We start from the raw sequence: 23578 nt of genomic DNA, 5'->3' as shown, positions 1-23578 counted from the left end.
ATATACAATATTATACACATTGCATGAATAATATATAGTATAATATACTATTCATGCAGATGTGTACAATTATGTACAGTAAATGTTCATTTGATCAAAGTTATTTTTGTCAAATTATTTTACTATTTAGTTTATTTTTGCTACTATTCATGGAGAAATTATACAATTCTCATGGTGGACAAGTGACGTGATCTACCATTCCATTATTAGACTCCCACCTGTTTAAAATTGTTGCGTTAGAAAATTTTTTTAAATAGAAAGTGATTACTGACTCAGCAATTTTAAATAAGTGGGAGTTTTTTAGTGGAATAGTGGACAAGTGACGTGGTCCACCATGAGAACCATATAATTTCTCTTATTTCAGCTAACTTTTTCCTTTATCTATAGTACTTTCAACAAAAAATATTCAGTTTCAATAAATTAAGGAGATCCCAAACGAACCTTAGTGAAATTGAAACTGAAACTAAAACTATAGTAGGGCTCATGAGTAGTAGCAAAAATAAGTTGAATAGTAAAATAAGCTGGTTTTTTAATTTTTGCCAAACTTATACTAAATGTCCTAATAATTTTATAATAATAATGATAATAATAAGTTTGAAAGAATATCTAATTTTTTGAATTAATACTGAGAGAGAGAGAGAGAGAGAGAGAGAGAGAACCTCTTTGCTCAGTTCCTGTCGTGGTGCCTCAGTTGGGATTTGACTCACACAACAAGGTTGTGTTTTGTTCTTCCTCCTTGCCATTAACGCTGTCAACTTTGCTGTTGACATCGTCTTACTATGATTCTTCTTCTTCAAACCAACCCGAAGATTAATATAGTACATGAAAAAAGGTGTATACAAAGTAGCAGAAAAAATGAAACCAACCACAAACCCACTTCTGAAAGAAACTTCAAACTCCCATCTATGCTTCTTACAGTACTCTAAAGGTCCTCCACAAAGTCCACTATTATTTACATAGCTCTCACGCGTAATATTAATGTTGACAAACTCTGGCACTGGACCAGACAAGAGATTGTTAGCAACACTAAAGATTCTAAGATTCTTGAGCTGGCTGAGTTGCTGAGAAATTTGACCTGTTAGCTTGTTGTTGTCAAGTTTAAGAACCTCCAGATAAGAGCAATTTCCTATGCTTGATGGGACTGATCCTGAAATATCATTACCTGAAAGGTCTAAGTTTACAAGTTCCCTGCAGTCCTCAATGCCTTTGGGGAACTCTCCCTTAAGCCCCATGTTCGTAAGTACGATACCGCATACCCTATTCTCGGCTGGGTTCAAACACGTGACCCCAACATAGTTACAGATGGAACCTTCTGCGAGGTTGTTAAAGGTCCATGAAGTCTTTAAGAGATTGAGAGGGTCTTCCAAGGAATCTCTAATAGATTTCAAGCAATTGATATCACTCTGAGTGCCATGACTCAAAATAAATGTATCTAGAAATGACCAGAAAAGAATGTGGACTAAGACCAGGGCTCTTGAATTAAGAGGCATTTGTGTTTGAGATTATAGTAGCATATTATTTACATGAAGCGTTGCATTTATATAGAGGATGCCAATCAATTTACCACATAGAAAGGTGGACTTGGAATATACCCAAAAATAAATTAAAATGTGGAGTCCTTTCATTCTAGAAGCTCAAAAGCACTTTAACCATGACTTATTTGTGACTAATTGTATAAGAGTAGTATTTATTACACACACTTTAACCCACGAGTTATGTTGTTTTGGGGGTGTATATGCAAAACTGTATAAATTAACTTATGTATAACAATATATACTCATTATACAATTATTGAAAAGTACAATAAAAATAGCACACTCCCTTCTTTCACATAAATAGTAAATCTCAAGTATTATATAATTTACCATTGTGTGGTTGAGTGGGAATGTTGGAAGTCCACTTAATCTTGAGTACAAAAGAGAGAGAAAGAGGGTGCTTAGTTCCAAATCACAATTCTCTTTTGTTGTTTCTTTGGCTTTTACCTTATCCCCTTTTTCTTTTGGTTAGGTAAGATTCCAATATAATACCTACTACAACATTGTCTTGAAACAACAGAGTTATATAATTGTTCATCAAAAAAAGAAACAACAGAGTTATTGTTGATCAGAATCTTTAAAGGTCAACGTCTACTTAAAAAAGAAAAAAAAAAAAACGTTATACTGCCTTTTGTTACGCTTGATTTTGTTTTCACAAAAAGGGTTTTCTGCAGTGAAAAAGCAAGTGAAGTTTTGGAGGCCTAGGAGGTCAGAGGGATTCATGAATCATGAGCCCTATACAGTCAAGGCAAGTCCTCATATGAACAATAACCATACTTTTTTTTAAAAAAAAGGGAAGCTAGTCTAACTTTGTTGTTCTTGTTCATCTGGACCGCGTAGAAAGTTGACAGACTTTGGTTGGTTTGATGGGAATTGGGAACATACAAGGTATGAGATTATATTGGACGGTGGAGTTTTGTTTTTTTTGAAGATTGTGGATGGTGGAGCATTGGTCATTGAAGAAATCACGAAATCATGTGCAAATGCAAAGACTATTAAAGCTAGAAACTTGATAGTAAGATCACGTTCCAAAACCTATCCGAGCTGTTTGTGAAAGACTCAAAGCTCTTGGGCTTTGTTTTTGCTTCGGGCTAAATAAAGAAAGAGTGGGCTGAATTCAGAAAGACTAATTCAAGGCTTTTAACTCACAAAAGCAGCCCATTGGACACCTATGGCATTAAAAACTAAAAAAAAAAAGCTGTATATAAAATAGCAAACGCCACAAACCCAACTTCAAATCCACTTTTGAAAGAAATTTGAAACACCCATCTATGCTTTTTACAGTCTTCCTCCAATGGCCCTCCACATAGTCCACTATTATTCACGTAGCTCTGAGCATAACTCTCACTAAATGTACCTAGCAATGACCAGACAAAAAAGCAGAGCAAAACCAGAGCTCCTGCATTAAGACTAAGAGCCATTTGAGTTTGTGATTTTAGTAGCATGAAGAATGAAAGTGTAAAATCTTTTGATTCTAGAAGCACCTAAGAGTCTAAAGAAAAACAACTAAGTTGGATGACAGCAAGGATCAAAGTCAAGTCAATCTGCACTCAAACGTGTAGGAGCAGATAAAAAGCCACCACTCCACTTCTAAAACGAGAAGAAAAATGGTATTTCACCCCGATTATTTTAATAGTTTTTAGATCTATTTTCTAAGTCATGCCCCCTAGAGTGCGCTAGTAAAAATTGGGTTAAACTTGTGTACAAGGCATTACTCTAATGCTCGGGACACATACACAAGCCGTGCCATAGAAATTCAATCGAGTTGTTAAACGAAAACAACTTTATGTCACGGGTTCTTTTATTACAATTTTAAGATGACAGATTGTGAGTAGTTTATATTTTCACATGAACTTATTACTTTTTCTCTATCATTCATAATCAACCATACCATAATTGTTGAAATTAAACTTCTAGAAGCTTGTCTAATAATTACAGATAGTAAACAACACAAACCAGTGTTTTTCTAACAGAGTTTCAAAAAGTCTTTACTAAAATTTTCTTACAAATTTTTAGTGATCCAATAAGATGAATCTTAACCGTTAATTGATAAAATTATTATGAGACTTGCCATTATGTGTTAGTGAGAAGTCCGATGTACATTTAGGCTTCTATAATTTGGAGAGAGATGAAAAGTTGGTTACTTATAATTAATTTTGTTGGAGAGAAAATTGTTTGGAGAGGCTCAGATTGAGTAAACAAAATATATAGAGACATCACTTGGCCCGAAAGTTTAAGCATGTGAGTTTGAGATAAGTTGTGTTATGCTAACGGCTAACCACTCACTTTTGTCATAGTTATTCAATTTGAAAATAGGGAGTATAAATTACATGTTTTTATTTTAATGTATAAATTACAATTTTTAAAGTTTATACATGACTCTGAACTTCGACGAGGAATGCCCTTCTCAAAAAAAGAAAAAAAAAAGTCAAAAGTAACCTCAAAAATAAGTTTTTTAAAAAAAAAAAAAAAAAAAGACCGCAAAAAATCTAACTCATGAAAAACATAATTTTTTTTTTCTCTTACCTTTTGCTAAAAAAATTTTAAATTGTTTTAATAATTCAATAGTTACAACGAATAAGAGGAGATTTGAGTCTTCAATGTCTCTTATGAAAACTCCAGAAAATAACAATTTACAAAGGCCCTGAGCAAAAAATATAGTATAAATCTAAACAACAGTATATAAAATATATCATCCAAAATGACTCTTCATGTAGTTCCCCCCCCACCCCCCCCCCCCCCCCAAAAAAAAAGAAAAAGAAAAAAAGAAAAGAAACTCTCTGTTAACGCAATTGTCTAATGTAGACCACACTTAAATTAGGTTTAGTAAAACCATTTTTATACGGTTACGATGCTCATACCAAATGGAATCTGAATTTAAGAAAATAGAAATAAAAATAAAGGGTCGGGTAGGGAGATTGAGCTGAAAGCAAGAGAATATTCTAAAAGATTAAAAAAAGAAAAGAAAAAAAGACTTAAGGGCATTTCTTTTTTTGTCTGCTACCGAAACATACACTAACACAGATTAACAAAAGGAGCAGCAAAAGTAAGTAATCAAGAAGCTAAATCCTTCCTATTGGCCCAAAACAAAATCTCACAATAAAGACCATAGCCGGACCAACTCATTCACACCCTACCTAAAGGCCCATTTAGCAATCAGGTGGGCAATTTGACTTTCATTACTAGCTCTAGGAACCCAATATAACTCACTTCAAAGGAATTTATAATTACAACAATACCAATTAAAACTATTACTTGAGTACCAAAAACATCTATTGAAGGATTCTCCAAATACTTGCTAGCTTTAAATCACCTAAAATGAGAATTATTATCTAAACATCCTTATGAGATTTCTTTTACCAAACATGACTTACAAATGGGGTTCACGTATTTGAGAATTTAAATCACACAAAATAGGGCAAAATTTAGATACAGTACTTTAAGTACAGTATCTTAGATACCCCTCTTAAAATTTAAATACTTGTCCACTTACTTAACAATGAAACGACAGTTTACCTCTCCGTTTATTTCTTTTTCTCTTTTATTTTTCCCCTGTTTCAGACTCGAGAACTCCCACAAGAAAACCCCAAAACTCACCAGCTCCTAGATTTCCTATGACGTTCTCTTTTCTTCTCTTTCTCTCTCTCTTTCCTTCTTTCTCGCTTAGATTGTTTGAGTTATCGAATCCAGCTCTCTGAACTCTCTCTCTCTCTCTCGCTCTATTTTCACATATTGGTTGGCTGGAACTAAAGTGATTCGTTGGTATGTATCAACTAAATCTCATTATAGGTTTTCAATTCTAGTTGTTGGGTTTGTGTTCTTTTGAGGCTGGTATAGTTTTTCTCTGACTTGGGTGTCAATTTTGGTTAATGGGTCTGTGTTATTATTGCTTTGGTTAGTTTTAATATGGGTTTCCAATTCTAGTGCTGGGTTTGTGTTATTTTGAGGTTTGGTAGAGCTTTTCTTTGTTGATTCTGATTTGGGTGTCAATTTTGGTTAATGGGTCTGTGTTGTTATTGCTTTGGTTAGTTTTGATTTGGGTTTTCAATTCTAGTTTGTGGGTTTGTGTTATTTTGTGGTTTTTTACAATTTTCCTTTGTTGATTCTGATTTGGGCGTCACTTTTGGTTAATTGGTCTGATAAACCACAAAGCTGATAGACTCCTAAGAAACCATTTTGGCATCGCATCAGTAGGAAAAGCAAGAAAAGAACAAACCCTTCACTGTCTAAGTGTGTGAATCACTGTGTTGTAGTAACACCATGTCTTAATCTTATCAAATTTATTTATGTATAAAAAATAATTGCTAGTTATATAAGGCCACTTATAATTGTTGATCATATACGTAGGGAGGAACATTGGCATTATTTGTGATAATTTAGCTTTAGTGCTTTCTTTGTAATTATTGATAGTACGATTGCCTCTTAAGGATGATGGGATCCTTGTAGAGTAGCAGGTAGTTGGTGATAATGTAAATTGGTAACTATTGATAGTACCCTTTGAAGCTGGCTATCCAGTTTTGAAGAGAAAGTGAGAAGCATTTGAGTTTTATGTGGAAGAGGTACAAAGGAAAATTAACAGCAAATGGACATTGATTTCTCTGTTCACCTTGATGAAGTTGAGTTCTAATTATTTTTTCAATGTCTGATGTTTGTCTTAGGTGTTTGATAGATAGTTTCAAATCAAAAATTTGAAATTGGAAAGGCAAAAGATTCTTAGAACAACAATCGAATACTTTAAATACAAATATCTTGATTTGCATATTTTGGAAGTTATTGGAGGCATTGATATTAGTAATACCTGGAGATGTTTTAGTGGCTAGTGAATTTTTTTGGCTTATTTGTCATATCTTCTAAGACTGCTCTAGTGACTGGTCATTAACATTGTAGCGTTCATTTTTTTCTCGACCTCTCAGTTGAAGCATGTTCTCAAGGAATATCTTCATTAAATTGTCACAAGATGCAAGGTTGCTCCTGCCTGTTTTTTGTCCAGATTTTTAACAAAAGAAGTTGTTTGCCTGCCCTTTTCCTTCACTGCTTGCTTTCTTAGAAGATATGATAGTTTAATGGAGACAAAGTGATTTGCAGCCCAACCATTTCGAACATATTGTTTGCCAATCAAGAAGAGAGGCAGTTGGTGTTAGATTGAATAGGTAGTAGGACTTATGCTCATGAATATATTCAATTTTTTCTGTACAATTGTAATTTATTTAAAAATTGGAAAATACGCATTGTATTTAATTGGTGAATTATGTTTTTAGTTTACAAATGGGAGCAAAGGAAATGATTTAAAAAATTAGTGAATTCTCTTTTGCAACATGCCATGTGATATTTGTAATGTGACTTCACAATTTAATAAAACATTGGTTACTTCATTTTATTATCAAAACTAAGTTCCTTATCATGTAAAATTGAAATAGAATAAGCACTATATGAAAACAAAATAAGAGTAACTTCCAAATGCCGAAGTGGATATGGCCAAGCCCTTTTCAAGTCAGCATGACTAATGGGAATTCGGATAAGGGCAACACATCTGCTCAAGCGCATCCATCTAAAAAGTGTAGGCAGAGATTACTAGATTACGATTCTACTAAGCTTAAGCAAAATTCAAGAATGGAATAGGTGAACGGCTAATCAAATTACAGCTAAGAGTAAAAGGGTTTAAACTTGCTCCACCTTATAATGGCAGAGACAGCCAGTAACATTTTTTTACAAGCAAGAACTAGTTATGGATGTAAAGTAAGAGTAAAGAGCAAAGTAGTAGCAAAGTAAGCTAAGTGTATCAATTGTAGGCTATTCATAAAAGAAATTAGAGACTCACTTACATGTGCAGTATAAAGTTGAACATATTTCACTAGGAAATTATAACCAGTGAAACATATTTTGTGAGAGTTTTATGATCAGATCAAATATTGCTTTGTGCTTTTCCTCTTTAGTTTTTCTAAAGGCTAAAATGCTGCTAGAGAGTATGCAATCTGCCAAAGCAGATTGTACCTTGTCCTGTTTAGGTAAATTTTTGCAATACTCATATCAATTACCAAATTTCATCCCCAAAAAAAAATTGTCAAATTGTCCCTAACCAAGTCCAAACTGAAGAGATGAAAGTGAAATCGTGTTAAATGTATTTCATTCACTTGCCAAGCAATTCTCAGAACTCTACTCCTCATTTCAAAACTTGAATAAGAGTGTCATACAATAGCACATTCTAGCAAAATTGGAAATCATACAACCTTACAAAAAAGAAAAAACAAAGACATCTCAAAATTGATTAGTATGTCTAGCAATCAGTAGATGATTTTCAGGAGAAATGCTTGATTGGACATATATGATAAACTCTGTTTCTAAATCACATTCCTTGACCCACATCAATCTTCCCATGTCAATAATCTGCTTGCACATAAACCCCAAGACTGCCCTTTCAACTGCTTTCATGTTCCTCAATGTCTTCAACTCCACTTGCATCTCCACCACATTCTTTATTTTCACTGTCATGGCATGAAAAAAGTAACTGGGTCAATTGCTTAAATTGAAATACCGACCCAAATTTTTTTCCAAAATTCCTACAAGAAAACTTGAAGAATGAATCTACATTATGACAATTTCAAACTAATTACATTGACTCTAGATGCAATTTGACATTAGGAACTTCAGGAAGATCTGAACCATGGCCAACATCTACTGCCCAGCTGGTAAACCATGTAATTGCATGAAATTCTTCCTCGGTGATCCCCAAATGTAATAAATATTTTTTACCTGTAGGGTGGCCAGGGTCATAGAGCTAGTAAGCTCATAATAAATTGATCTACAAATAATAAACATGGCCAACTACCACCAAACTAAGTTCAAACCCATGGAATCTAATGACTAGCATTGCTGCCATCCCTTGCAGAATAATCAGACACGATGCTTGATGCCTACCATTTCCAAGTAAAATTGAAATAGAATAAGCACTACACAAAAACAAAATAAGAGTAACTTCCAAAAGAAATAAGCACCACTTAGATTCTTTTGTTCAGCCAATCTCTATGAAAACCAAATCCAACATATCCAGCATGTATATTATAATATAAATATGCCTCTTCCTCTGAATCAAACTCCATTCCAATAATAACACAGACCCATTAACCAAAATTGACACCCAAGTAAGAGAAAAACTATACCAACCTCAAAATAACACAAACCCAACAACTAGAATTGAAAACCTATAATAAGATTTAGTTGATACATACCAACGAATCACTTTAGTTCTAGCCAATCAATATGTGAAAATACAGCGCAAGAGAGAGAGAGAGAGAGTTCAGAGAGCTGGATTCGATAACTCAAACAATCTAAGCGAGAGAGAAGAAAAGAGAACGTCATAGGAAATCTAGGAGCTGGTGAGTTTTGGGGTTTTCTTGTGGGAGTTCTTGAGTCTAAAATAGGGGAAAAATAAAAGAGAAAAAGAAATAAATGGAGATGTAAACGGCCGTTTCACTGTTAAGTAAGTGGACAGGTGTTTAAATTTTAAAAGGGGTACCTAAGGTACTGCACCTAAGATACTGTACCTAAGTTTTGCCCCACAAAATAATCTTCTACTTGTACTACCAAATGAGCCCTAAATCCTTCTTTTAGGCCACAAAAATCTAATAATAGAGAAAATAGACAATCAACTCATTCACACCCTATCCAATTCGAAAGGCCCATTTAGCAATCATGTGAGCAGTTTCATAACTTTCATTACTAGCCCTAGGAACCCAAGATAACTCACTGTAACTCAGTTAAAGGAGTTCTTAGATTTTTCATATCCTCAACTATAGCAGCAACTTCCCAACAAATTGACTTCTCTACTTAATAGTTGCATCCAAATTTGACTTAGAAACTTAGAATCCCTTTCCCCTATGGTTCAGTACATCACTTCCCAGCTAACTCCACAGCTCTTTGCAAGACTCAAACATCTGTGACATCTACAGATATAGCTACCACCAAGCTAAGCACCCAAGCTTTCTCCAAATTGCCCTTATGGTTTCTTACTACTATCTAACACAAGCCTTCTCCTATTTTCAAGTTACATCCCTCCTGAACAATACTTAGTTCTTGAACTTCAGTAAATCATCCATAGTTACCATGACATGTATTTAAAGCAATTCAGCTTGCTTAAGTTCAATCACCAGTTCATCATTTGGCTTGAAAAGCAATTGTGTTAGGATATTTAGTGTTTATTTTTTCATATAGGGTCTCTTTTATAGTGTAGAATAAATGGCACAAAACATAGTTGCTTGGACAGTAGGCTGGGCTATAACATTTGTAGACTGATTTAATCTGCGATTTTTAATTGGTCGAATTTAAGTGCTTGATCAGTCAAAATTTTAATTTCGATCAATCCAACATGAATTGAAATTTCTAAATTTCCATTTAAATTAGATAACTTGGTAGCATTTTTGTCTCCAAAAATAAACTTCTAAAGATACTTACAACATATGTTTACTTCGTGAATTGTCAACATAAATAAAACTTAAAAATGCTCATAAACAAATAATGTAAGACTAAATTAATTTTTAATTAATTTGGTGGCCCACATGATAAGGCACATGTGATAAGTTAGAGGTTTAATGGGATATAAAGACATATCCATTAGTGTCTTATCTGATTGATCAATTAGAGAACTAGTTTCCTAACTTTGATGGTGAAGTGGAAATTAAAGTAAACTAGGAAACTAGTCCTCTCTCTACCCATTAAGATATTCAATTTTTCCTATCGTAGACTAAATCTAAATGAACTGAGCATATACAGCAAAAAGGGTGAAGAGAGAGAAACCAATCCTACAGAGAATTATTATTATTCACTGGATTTCAAGAGAATTGAATCAATAGATTTAGGTAAGTCTCATGACTATTTTGTTGTATTTTATATCAGTGTGAAATCCATGATAGTTCTAGATCCTGAAGTTAAAGTAGTCGCTGAATGCTTAACAACATAAAGTATTTTAACTTCACAAATAATAGCTGAGAGACATTATCGTTTTCGGTATTTTGGTCCTTTCACCTTTTTCTACAGCTTCATTTAGTTTGATTTTGTTATGTCTGTTAATAAAAAGGCAATGAATGACTATTCGATCTTTACAATGTCTTTGAAATGTAAATTTTAATATTCAAAAGAGAGATCAAATAAATATTAACAAGTTTCTCAATGTCTTGAAGTGGGGTTTTTCTCTCTATTTCCTTTACACAGTAGAATTAGAGTGTCCCTTCCTTTACACAGTACTGTTATTCCTAGGTTTGTTGGGTTCTTTTTTGAGGTTTTGGGAAACAGATTTGAGTGTGAGTGACGATGGATGAGTTGGCTCAATCATGGAATCGGTTTACTCTCTCTAATAGAGAGGGGCCAAGTTGCTGTTTACTTGATGAATAAAAAGTTGAGAATTTCTCCATTGCTACAAAGTTTTTAACCAAACAAGCCATCAATATGGAGATTATAGCTAAGACTTTCACCCCACTATGGAGAGCTAGAAATGGTTTCAAGATTTAGAGTTTTGGAGACCATAAAATTCTTTTCTCTTTTGACAATAAGGAGGATATGGACAGAATTTTAGAAGGTGAACCATGGAGTTTTGACAAACATCTGGTGGTGATAAGTCAATATGAAAATGAATTGCCATTAAAAGATATTCGATTTGTGAAAACTGAACTTTGGGTTCAGGTGCATGGAATTCCAATCGTATATATGATTATTGAGGCGGCAAAGAAAGTTTTTAGTGTGTTGGGAGAGGTTTCAATGCCGAAGGATCCAAAACTATATGATGGGGGTCATTTTATTCGTTTGCAGGTCTCCATCAATTTATCTTTACCATTGTGCCATGGGAGATTAATATCTGTTGGTGAAGGAGGAAAGCAGGTGTGGATTTGATTCAAGTATGAGAGGTTGCCAAATTTATGATACTGGTGTGGGCGACTTACCCACGATGATAGAGATTGTGAGTTGTGGATTAATAGCGAAGGCACACTCAAAGTAGAACAGCGTGAGTTTGGACCACAATTAAGAGCACCACCCTTCGTTGCAACTAGGAAAAACACAATTCTTGTCCCTAGTTACTATGTAGCGAAGAAGAAGGGGAGCTCAGGTTCATCGGTTGATCGTGATTTTGTTCAGATTTCAGGCTCAGGCTAAGAGAGGATGCCGGAGCAGTCACAAGGTGTAACGGCAAGCAGGGATGAAAGCATTGAAGATGGAATTATTCCCTCATTAATTTGCAATAAGGGTGACGAAAATAGAAAGGAAGATATGGCTTTAAAAGTTAGAATTAATGAGGGAATTACGATGGAATTAAAGACTCCTAATGTAACTGAACCTAATTCGGAAGCAAAAATTGAGGAGTTATGTTTGGCTAAGGAATTTAGGGCGGCTACACTCCAGGGGTCAGGAAAGAATTCAACAAAATACCCTAACAAACATGACACTTTAAGTAATTCTCCCTAACTTAAAATGTCACGTCACACACAAGTAGCTAAGGCTCTCCATCCGGATTCAATTCGCGTAGCCCCTACTTGGAAATGCTAAGAAAGAAACACTACAGGTGACACAGCAAAAACATCCAAGTCCTTAGGAAAAAAAGAGAGCAACAAAAGTAGAGGCAGAACAGTCGAAATTGAAAGCAAAAAGATTTCAAGCGACCCTCAGGGATGAAATCACACCTTCAGTAGTGGTGGGAGCTAAAGTTCAGCCCTGCTAACAGAAATGAGTTGTTTAGCTTGGAACTGTCGTGGGCTTGGGAACCTGCGTACAGGGATGGAACTTGTTGAAATTGTACAGGCAAAAGATCCCGTTGTAGTGTTTTTAGCCAAGACACTTACAGATGATGCAAGGCTAGAGTTTGTTCAAAGTAGTATTGGTTTTGATCATAGATGGGTGGTACCGAGAGTGGGAAGGAGTGGAGAATTGGTTCTTTATTGGAGAGCTTTGGTAAATTTAAAGGTGGAAGGTTCTTATAGATACTATATTGATGTCGTGATTGATAAAAAATCAGAGAATGAATGGAGATTAACTGGTTTTTATGGTGAACCCAATACAGCTAGAAGACATGAAGCTTGGAGTAAGCTAAGGAATTTAAATTCACAACTGGAGAAGCCTTGGCTTTGCTTTTGGGACTTTAATGAAATTATTAGACAAGATGAGAAACTTGGGGGTGCAAGAAGACCCCATTGTCAAATGCAACAATTTAGGAAGGTGATCGATGAGTGTGGATTTATGGACTTGGGGTTTCAAGGTTCGAAGTTTACTTGGAGCAAGCACTTTGAGAATGAAAGTTCAATTTGGGAGAGGTTAGATAGGTGTTTGGTCACAAATAGCTGGTTCATGAAGTTTGCAGGTTCAAGAGTGTTCCACTTAACTTGTACGTCATCAGATCACGTACCAATTCTCATCTCACTCTCGGGTTTGATTCCACTTGTTAAAACATATGTGATTCAATGTTAGGAACATATGTCACTATTTTATGTAATTGGCTAATCTTTTGACAAAACGCACTTTACTTGTAATTGGGTAGATCTTGGAAATGTTTAATACTTCAAGGAACAAGGTTTCAAGTTCAAGTGTTAAAGTCATGCAAGTCTGTCCAAGAATAAAGTGTGAAAGTACTGGATTTTAAAGCTCGACAGCTAGCATCTATTGAGGTTTAAAATTTGCTTAAGCCCGTGGCTTAACAGCTAGCTCTATAGATAGCTATCTATCGAGGTTTATGAAATTCAATGTTTCAGAGTTGATTTCAATCCAATCCGTGGGTATATGTTTGGGCTTTCTCTTCTCACAACTCTAAACATATATAAGAATTATTTTTAAGGGCCGTCTAGGGTTGCACGAGTGTGGAGCAAAGTCGTGTGATGAACTAAAGAACTTTGCAGCCAACATCTTTCTCAAGTTAGTGATTAAGTCGCGTACTGGGATCCGCACATTATTGGTTAGTCACGTACTGGGAGCTGTGCATTGAAAATGAGATATTGCCACTATAGAACAAGTCCAATTGAGTATTGGGGTAAGGGTTCAACTGTAGGTTGGTATAAGATACTGAGATTCCTTTACTTGTAACCGCTTGTTGTGATAATAATGAATTCTCGGGAGTGGTGACCTTAAAATCACCCAGTGGGGTTTTTGCCGTGTTGGTTTTCCCCATTCGAAAACAAATCACCCGAGTCAAATTTAATTTCCACTGCATTTAGTATAATTGGTGATTTGTTTGTACTACCACGCTATTGCATGTTAAATTGACTTAATTAATTCACTTGGCTAATTAATTGGTTAATTTATCACAAGGGGTCAATACATTCTTGGCCTATCACCACCGGTTCAGAAAAAATTATTTCATTTTGAACAAATGTGGCTCTTAAATTCAAGCTATGAGGAAGTGGAGTACTCGGCTTGGGGTACTGGAAGTAGGCTCGGTGATGGAGGAAATATTTTGAGGAAAGAGGAGAGGTGTGGGAAAGATTTGGGGCATTGGGAGAAAAATGTTTTTGGTAATGTTAGAATGGAGTTGAATTGATTAAAGAAGGTTTTAGCCAAAGAAGAGAGGGCTGCTATGATTAGTGGGAACAATTTCTAGGTTAGACAAATCAAAAAAGATATTGAGGTTTTACAAGATAAGGAAGCAATTATGTGGGCTCAATGTTTTAGAGTACCATGGGCAAACCCCGGATAAAAATTCAAAGTATTTCCATTGTTGTGCCACAAAGAAATTCTGGAAAAATGCTATGGAAGGAATTAGAGATGAGGAAGGGGTATGGAAAACTACTTAAGAAGATGTAGTGAAATCATGGTAAATTACTACAAGTCACTATTTACTTCAACAGAGGGTAGCGTTTCCGCTAGCAAGCTTGAATGTGTGCCTACAGTGATAGATGAAGGGATGAATGTAGCCCTATGTAAGGAGTTTGAGGCGTGTGGAGTCATTAGTGCCCTCTATCAAATGGCTCCCCTTAAAGCGCCTAGACTTGATGGTATGCCGCTGCTCTTTTGTCAACATTTTTGAAGCATGGTAGATCATGATGTCACTTCATTCATATTGTCTTGGTTGAATTCAGGTACCATACCATCTCCCCTAAATCATACATTTATTACTTTTGTATTGAAAATAAACTCTCCAAAATATGCACATCAATTTCGCCCCATCAACCTTTGTAATGTACTTTACAAAATATACTCCAAAGTCCTTGTAAATCACCTAAAAAAACATACTTCCATCCATTATCACTGAAAACCAATCAGCCTTCATTAAGGAAAGATTAATTTCGGATAACATTTTGGTGGCTTTTGAAACCTTACATAGTATGAAAAAGTATAAGGGGGGCTCATATGGGTATATAGGGGCTTATGACTGGGTGGAGTGGTATTATTTAGAGGGGATAATGAGGAAGATGGGTTTTAGGGAGAGGTGGATAAATCTTGTGATGGGTTGTGTAAAAACAGTTTCATATTCTATTTTGGTGAATATAGAACCATGCGGGATGATTTTTCCTACAAGGGGGATTAGGTAAGGAGACCCACTTTCCTCTTTCCTATTCCTTCTTTGTACGGAAGGGCTGAATGAGTTGATTAAAAAGGTTGAATTATAAGGTCATATCCATGGCTACTCCCTTTGTAGGAGAGGCCCTAAACTAACAAATCTGCTCATCGCAAATGATAGTCTTATTTTTTGCAGCGCTACAATGGAGGAGTGTGACAAGGTGATGGACTTACTAAACAAGTATGAGGAAGCCTTAGGGAAAAAAGTAAATAGAAGCAAGACCTCTTTGTTCTTTAGCAACTCTGTACCAAAAGAAGTCAAGCACAGAATAAAGGTGAAATTGGGGGTGCCAAAAATCATGCATTATGAGAAATACCTTGGGCTACCGTCTCTAGTTGGTAAAGGGAAAAAAGAGAGTTTTAATTATATAAAGGAGAAGTTTTGGAGGAAACTCCAGGGGTGGGAAGGAAAATTACTCTCCCAAGCCGGAAGGGAAGTGCTCTTAAAGGCAGTTATTCAAGCTATCCCTACTTACACTATGGGATGCTTTAAATCACCGGTAAGTTTGTGCAATGAGATTGAGTCCCTTATTAAGAAGTTTTGGTGGGGACAATGAGGTGACTGAAGAAAAATACATTGGGTTAAATGGGAGGATATGACAAAATCAAAAACCATTAGTGGTATGGGTTTTCGTAATCTTGCCATGTTCAATGACTCTCTTTTAGCAAAGCAAGCTTGGTGGCTCCTGCATAATAAGACCTTACTCTTCTATAAGATATTTAAAGCTCACTTCTTCCCAAATTCTTCAATAATGGAGGCTATCGATTCAAGGTTGGGTTCCTATGCTTGGAAGAGTATCCTTAGGGGTAGAGACATTATTCAAAGGGGAGCAATTTGGAGGATTGGAAGTGGGGAAAAAATTAATATATGGCAGCAATGTTGGTTGCCAAGAAAACACCCTCCAAGGCAGCCAACTTGTCCATTAGAGAGTTTTGAAAATCATACGGTGGATTTGCTCATAAACCCAAACACAAGAAAATGAAATGAGGAGTTGACTGATGGTTTATTTGTGGAAGAGGATGTTAAGTTGATCAAGAAGATTCCTCTTAGCTGAGCTGCAACTAAGGACACCTTGTATTGGCCATACTCCACATCGGGTCACTACACATGCAAGTTCGGTTATATGTTCCTCAAACAAGAATCTGAGATGGAAGCAAGCCAACAAGTCCTACCAATTTGTGATAAGTCTGGAAAGGGATATGACAGTTGCAAGTTCCACCAAAAATTAAAAACTTCCTTTGGCGAGCGTGTCGTAATGCTCTTCCTACAAAACAGGTGCTGATGAAGAGGAAAATTATAGTTGGCCGGATCTGTGAGAGGTGTCTTTCTGCTGTGGAGGAGTCTGAGCATGCTCTTTGGTCATGCTTGGAGTTGGAAGTGGTTTAGGGTGATTGTGAAGAATGGTGTTTCAAGTCTGAGGTTGAGTTTACAGATGTGAAGGAGCTGCTGTCATGGGTGATTGTAGGAAAGTCATTAGAGTTGTTTGCATATACGACTTGGATGGTGTGGAATCAAAGAAATAAAGCTTGTGTGAACCAACAAGCTGTTTCACTCCATCAAGTGGCTAAACAAGTGAAGCAAAAACTGGCACAATTTAGAGCTAATCTGCAGAATACTGAAGTGTAGGTTAAGGACAGCAGTATTGGAGGTTCAAGATAGAGAAGTTCGCAAGCTGGTTTAGTGAAAATTAACTTTGATGGTGTTGTTTTCAGTGAATCTAATCAGTTCAGAATTGGAGTGGTAATCCAGGATAATAATGGAGCAGTGTTGGCTTCTTGTTCAGAAAAAATCCATCAAGCTTACAAGCCCGAGGAAGTTGAGGTGCTGGCTGCTCTGAAGGCGGTGTCCTTTACGCTTGAATTGGGTTTTTGAAGTGCTATTCTTGAAGGGGATTCTCTCGGTCTGATTAAAGCTTTGAAGTTAGCAGATTGTAGCCTATCTCCAACAGGTTTCCTGGTAGACGATGTGAAAAGGGTTGCTAATAGTTATGTAAGATTGTTATATTCTCGTGTTAAGAGAAACGACAATAGGATAGCTCATAGTCTGGCGAAAAATGCATTACACATACCAGATTTTCATGTATAGTTGAAAGATGTCTCATCGCATATTGTTTTGAATAAAACTAAGTCAGCTTCTTTCTCAAAAAAAAAAAAAAAAAAAAAAAAAAAAAAAAAGAGAGAGAAGAAGAAGGAGAAGAAGAAGAAGAGAAGAGAGATCAAATAACAAGGAGATGGTGCACAAGCACAACTACAAGATGATAAGGATTTATCTATCAGCATTGTAATATATATGTATGTTCCAGGTCATTGGGTCTTAACCTTAATGATTTCAAGGCCGTCTTTAGTGTCAGAGGTGCCAATTAGAGGTTGCCTTAGTAACTAATAATCATCTTTGTCAGCGAGGCCACATCTTTCTCTGATAGCCCTCAATTTCTCCCACACTTCAAGCATCGTAGGCCTTTGATCGGTACAAGGCTGAACACATCTACATGCAATTGTAAGGAACTGAAATATATCACCATCATATCCTATCCCCAACAAAGATTTATCAACGACATCATTCATACCACATGAGGAGGTATTTGAAATATGATTATTCCATTGGACCAAGGTTCCATCAAGAAAATTAGGAAGATTAGTTATTTGGCTTGGCTTCTTACCTGTAATTAATTAGCTCTAGAAGCATAATTCCAAAGCTATACACATCCTTCTTAACTAGTTCCACATCACCAAATTCACCATTGATAGCAACACTCCTGCTTTTTGCTCTTCCAAAATTTCATATCTTGGGCTCAAAATTCTTATCAAGTAAGATACATTTTGAGCTAATGTCAAGGTGAACTATTTTGAAGTCACACCAATGGTGAAGCCAGGCCAAGCCTCTTGCAATACCGACTGTAATTGTAACCCTTAAATGCCACTCCAAGATCTTACCCTTATCTTCCACAGCATGTAGCCAATCATGAAGATTGCCATTTGACATATATTTGTATACAAGAAGCCCATCTTTCATTTCTAGGCAGAATCCCATAAGGGGGACTAAGTTATTATGTCTTAACCTACCTACTGTCATTAGCTCAGATAGTAATTGACCTCGTGATTTTGGGTTGCATTTAGCCTCTTAACTGCTAAGAAAGTACCATCCAGAAGAATCGCCTTGTACATGGTTCCCATTTTACTGGATCCAATGACATTGCTTGCACTAAAATTGTTAGTTGCTTTACTAAGCCTCGTAAAACTTATTTTTGTAACCATCCCCTCGGCTATTAAAAACTGTAAAGCAAATCACTCTCCATTAGTACTCAAACAAAAATATAAAGCTTAAATGAATTTTGATGAAGAGTTCAAGATTTTATCTAGATGATCTAGGGCACCGTTTCAACATTAATTAAATACTAATAATCAAAAAGTACTCTTTGATTTATAGTCACTTTTTACCCCCTGAATAACTCTAATAAATTAATTAATCAGACAAATATAAACAAATGAGGAAGAGAAACCAACTCCCTCAACCACATGGTCATGAAGAATATCAATTCTTGTAGGACCATATACTTTGCTACAACTTACATATATGTTAATTTGTGATTGAATTACATAACCTATACATAAGATCACCATTAGTATTTGGTGAAAAAATAATAAAATCACCAATTGATATATATATATATATATATAAGTAAGTTGACAAAATATATGTCGTTAGAACTCAAGGAGATGCGCTCCAACCCCAAATGAGCCAAAAGGGAGACATCAGAAAGATTATGGGTCAAAGAGCTTGATTTCCTAGCAATGTGATTTAGGCCCACTTAGCAAGACTTTCCGTGTCACTTACAAAGATCTAGGGCATTGTCAATGCATTTTGAAAAGTTTGCTATGATTATGACGTCTGTATATTAAAAAAATTTTAGAAGATAAGGAAGATTTGACATTGTCAACTTTCTAATTTCAAAGTCAGTCAACTACCAATAATTCTTTTTGTGTTTCAAATTATGTTTGATTATTTTGGGTGTTTTATCGAATTTTTATTCAGCCAAAAAAAAAAAAAAACATCAATAAACTAGTATCTTAGGGGTCATTTGGTAATGTTGTTCTAGTAACTTTTTTTTTTGAGAAATGTTATTCTAGTAATGTTGTTTGTATTTTTTGGAAGTATGTGTGGGTAAAAAAGTATATGAAAATGCGTGTAATGTTGTTTAAAAACTGAAAATATATATTTAAATACATGTACCAAACAAACCCTTAGACATTCACACAAATGTTCACAATTGGTAGACTGAAAATGATAAAAAATAAATTGTGGATCCACATAATTGTGACAGTTGTAGCAAAAAAAAAAGTGTCTGAAAGTATCCAATACTAACATTATTGGTTTTTTTTTTTTTTTTTTTTTTTTTTTTTTTTTTTTGTGGGGATCTAACATTATTGGTTGACTACCAAAGAAAAAAAATAATAAATAATTATATGGAAAATATGATTTTACATTCACCATTCATGTATATTTTACATTATAAACAAAATAAATGTATACAACATTATACGCATTAATAATTTATAGTATCATATACTATTCATGCAAATGTGTAGAATTATGTACTAAATGTCCTACTAATAATAATGTTCATCAAAAAAAAAAATGTCCTACTAATAATAATAATGATATTAATAATAATAAGTTTGAAAGAATATCTAATTTTTTGAATTAATACTTCTCTAGAGAGAGAGAGAGAGAGAGAGAGAGAGAGAACCTCTTTGCTCAGTTCTTGTCGTCATGCCTCAGTTGGGATTTGACTCATAGAACAAGGTTTTGTTATGTTCTTCCTCCTTGCCAATAACGTTGTCATCTTTGTTCTTGACATCGTCTTATTGTGATTCTTCATCTTCAAACCAACCCTAAGATTAATGTAGTACAGGAAAAAAGGTGTATACAAAGTAGCAGTAAAAACGAAACCAACCACAAACCCACTTCTGAAAGAAACTTCAAACTCCCATCTTTGCTTCTTACAGTACTCTAAAGGTTCCACAAAGTCCACTATTATTTACATAGCTCTCACGCGTAATATTAATGTTGACAAACTCTGGCACTGGACCAGACAAGAGATTGTTAGCAACACTAAAGATTCTAAGATTCTTGAGTTGGCTGAGTTGCTGAGAAATTTGACCTGTTAGCTTGTTGTTGTCAAGTTTAAGAACCTCCAGATAAGAGCAATTTCCTATGCTTGATGGGATTGATCCTGAAAACTCATTACCTGAAAGGTCTAAGTTTACAAGTTCCCTGCAGTCCTCAATGCCTTTGGGGAACTCTCCCTTGAGCCCCATGTTCGCAAGTACGCTACCGCATACCCTATTCTCGTTTGAGTTCAAACATGTGACCCCAACATAGTTACAGATGGAACCTTCTGCGAGGTTGTTAAAGGTCCATTTAAGAGATTGAGAGGGTCTTCCAAGGAATCTCTAATAGATTTCAAGCAATTGATATCACTCTGAGTACCATGACTCAAAATAAATGTATCTAGAAATGACCAGAAAAGAATGTGGACTAAGACCAGGGCTCTTGAATTAAGAGGCATTTGTGTTTGAGATATAGTAGCATATTAGCATTGCATTTATATAGAGGATGCCAATCAATTTACCGCATAGAAAGGTGGACTTAGGATATACCCAAAAATAAATTAAAATGTAGAGTCCTTCCATTCTAGAAGCTCAAAAGCACTTTAACCATGACTCATTAGTGACTAATTGTATAAGAGTAGTGTTTACTACACACACTTTAACCCACGAGTTATGTTGTTTTGGGGGTGTATATGCAAAACTGTATAAATTAGCTTATTGTTAGAAACTGAAAGAATATGGACAAATACCCAATGTGAGCATGTCCCTTTATTTGCCTCAAATTGTAACATTTAGGAGTTATGGAGTAATGGTATTGAATTGTTACACTACCCCACTAAGTTCATTATCCCACTCAATATTAATGGAGTGGTATGTATATAAACACCAAGAATGGTACCCATTGAACAGTGAACGAATTCTACATTTCTCATGGTGTTTACAGAGTGTTGTGAGACTCTTTGGTTGTGGGTCATGTTTGCATCACTCTAGTAGTGTGCAACACCGTCGAAGAAACGTTTTTGGTTTATGGATTATACAAACTGGAATTTAGAACGTGTTTGAATAGCTGGTCTGGAGGCTGGCTCTAGATAGCGTAGAACAATCTCAAAGCTCCTGTGTGATCATCGGTTTAGGCCAAGAGAGGTATCTCCAAAAAAACCGATTACTTATATTCCGCTGCAAGTTTCTATTTCTTACACTAATGTATAACAACATTTACCCATTATGCAATTATTGAAAAGTACAATAATAATAACGCACTCCCTTCTTTCACATAAAAAATTTTGGAGAGAGAAAGAGGGTGGTTAGTTCCAAAGCACACTTCTCCTTTGTTGTCTCTTTTGCTTTAGCTTTTACTTTATTCCCCTTTTTTTTTAGGTTAGGTAAAATTCCAATATAATGCCTACCACAACGCTTTCTTGAAACAACAGAGTCATATAATTGTTCTTCAAAAAAGAAACAGCAGAATTATTGTTGATCCGAATCTTTCAAGGTCAACGTCTACTTAAAAAGAAAAACAAAAACGAAAAACAAAAAAATGTTTATACTACCTTTTGTTATGCTTGTTTTTGTTTTTACAAAAAGGGTTTTCTACAGTGAAAAAGCAAGTGAAATTTTGGAGGCCTAGGAGGTCAGAGAGATTCAAGAATCATGAGCCCTATACAGTCAAGGCAAGTCCCCATATGAACAATAACCATACCTTTTCAAAAGAAAGGGGAAGCTAGTCTAACTTTGTTGTTCTTGTTCATCTGGACCATGTAGAAAGTTGAAAGACTTTGGTTGGTTTGATGGGATTTGGGAACAAACATGGTACGAGATTATATTGGACGGTGGAGTTTTTTTTTTTTTTTTTTTTTTGAAGACTGTGGATGGTGGAGCACTGGTCATTGAAGAAATCACGAAATCATATGCAAATGCAAGACTATTAAAGCTTGAAACTTCATAGTAAGATCACGTTCCAAACCTTATCTGAACTGTTTGTGAAAGACTCAAAGCTCTTGGGCTTTGTTTTTGCTTCGGGTTAAATAAAGAAAGATTGGGCTGAATTCAGAAAGACTAATTCAAGGCTTTCAACTCACTAAAGCAGCCCATTGGATACCTATGGCATTAAAAACTAAAAAAAGGCCTAGAGCATATGAAATCCAGTAATGGACTTATGGACAAAAAAAAAAAAAAGTCAAGGTAGAGTTTGAATCGCAAATTTATTGTTTAACATTAACAAATTTATTAGTTGAGCTAGTTGAAAGCCTGAAACTTATAGTTAAAAATAATCTTAATCTCACATATAATTGGTTGTCCAAAAAAAAATCATATATAATTAAGATTGTCAACACAATTTATTCAATTTTTAGATTAAAACTATCATAACTTTGCAAAAATAAATTCCACCGGTCACAACTAAGTAATGTGTGAAATTGTGATTGTTGCATAATAAAAAATTTATGCGAAGGACAACAAAAGTTCAATGGTGGACTCATATGAAAGTGAGGTTATTCCTACCATAAGTTGACAACTCATGAAGGTGTGAAATTAGGTGCATCCATAGGACTTACTTTAAAATTTAAAACAATCACACGTTCTTTATTAAATATATATATATATATATATATCTCCATTGCTCATATGTGAGGTCAATATGTATTAGAAGAAAACAATAAATAAATAAATAAAGTAATTAACATATCAAAGATCATCTATCCTTTTGAAGCTCCAATTTTTTTTATTTTCTTTTATTTTTTGAAATAATCGAGACAAAGCAAGAAGGAAAATTTGGCCTATTTTGAATAATAGAGATGGATTGATTGGGATTCATTGTCAGCTCATTAGGTGTGACTAAATTGAAAACGCTAAATTCTTTTTGTAATGTTTCATGTTAGCATTGTGAAGACTGCAAAGCTTACACGTCACAAATATTTGACTAGAATAATGATTCTTTCACCGAAAGGAGTTGTCAGAAAAAGTCTTATATTGTACTAGTATTAAAAGAAAATTAAGTGCATGATAAAGAAGTCCAGCAAGACTTGCCTATCAAAGTTCTAATTGGTTCAAGTTCCCCAATTAGTGTTTAGCATTGGCCTCTTAAACAATAATAACAATGCTCTTAGAAACTCTAGCAAATAAAAAAAGGGGGGGGGGGGGGGGGGGGAGGATCTCCTCAAAAATTTCTAGGACCATGTTTATAGGATATCTACAAATTTGTGCCACTGATCATTTTAGTAGGATCAACCAGAGAAGTGGTCACTGGTCAATTAAGAAAAGCACACATTCAGTACTAGCCTGCTTCTTGATTGAATACACACAAACCTTCCTTGATTGGATAGAATGCATGGTGTGGTTAACCTATAAGAGTTATTAGAACTGTTTGCTTAACAAAAAGGATAAACTAGCATAGGGGTATAATGACT

The sequence above is a fragment of the Quercus robur genome, chromosome 10 (assembly GCF_932294415.1).
Source record: "Quercus robur chromosome 10, dhQueRobu3.1, whole genome shotgun sequence".
NCBI lineage: Eukaryota > Viridiplantae > Streptophyta > Magnoliopsida > Fagales > Fagaceae > Quercus > Quercus robur.
Note: the sequence above shows the minus strand (reverse complement) of the source record.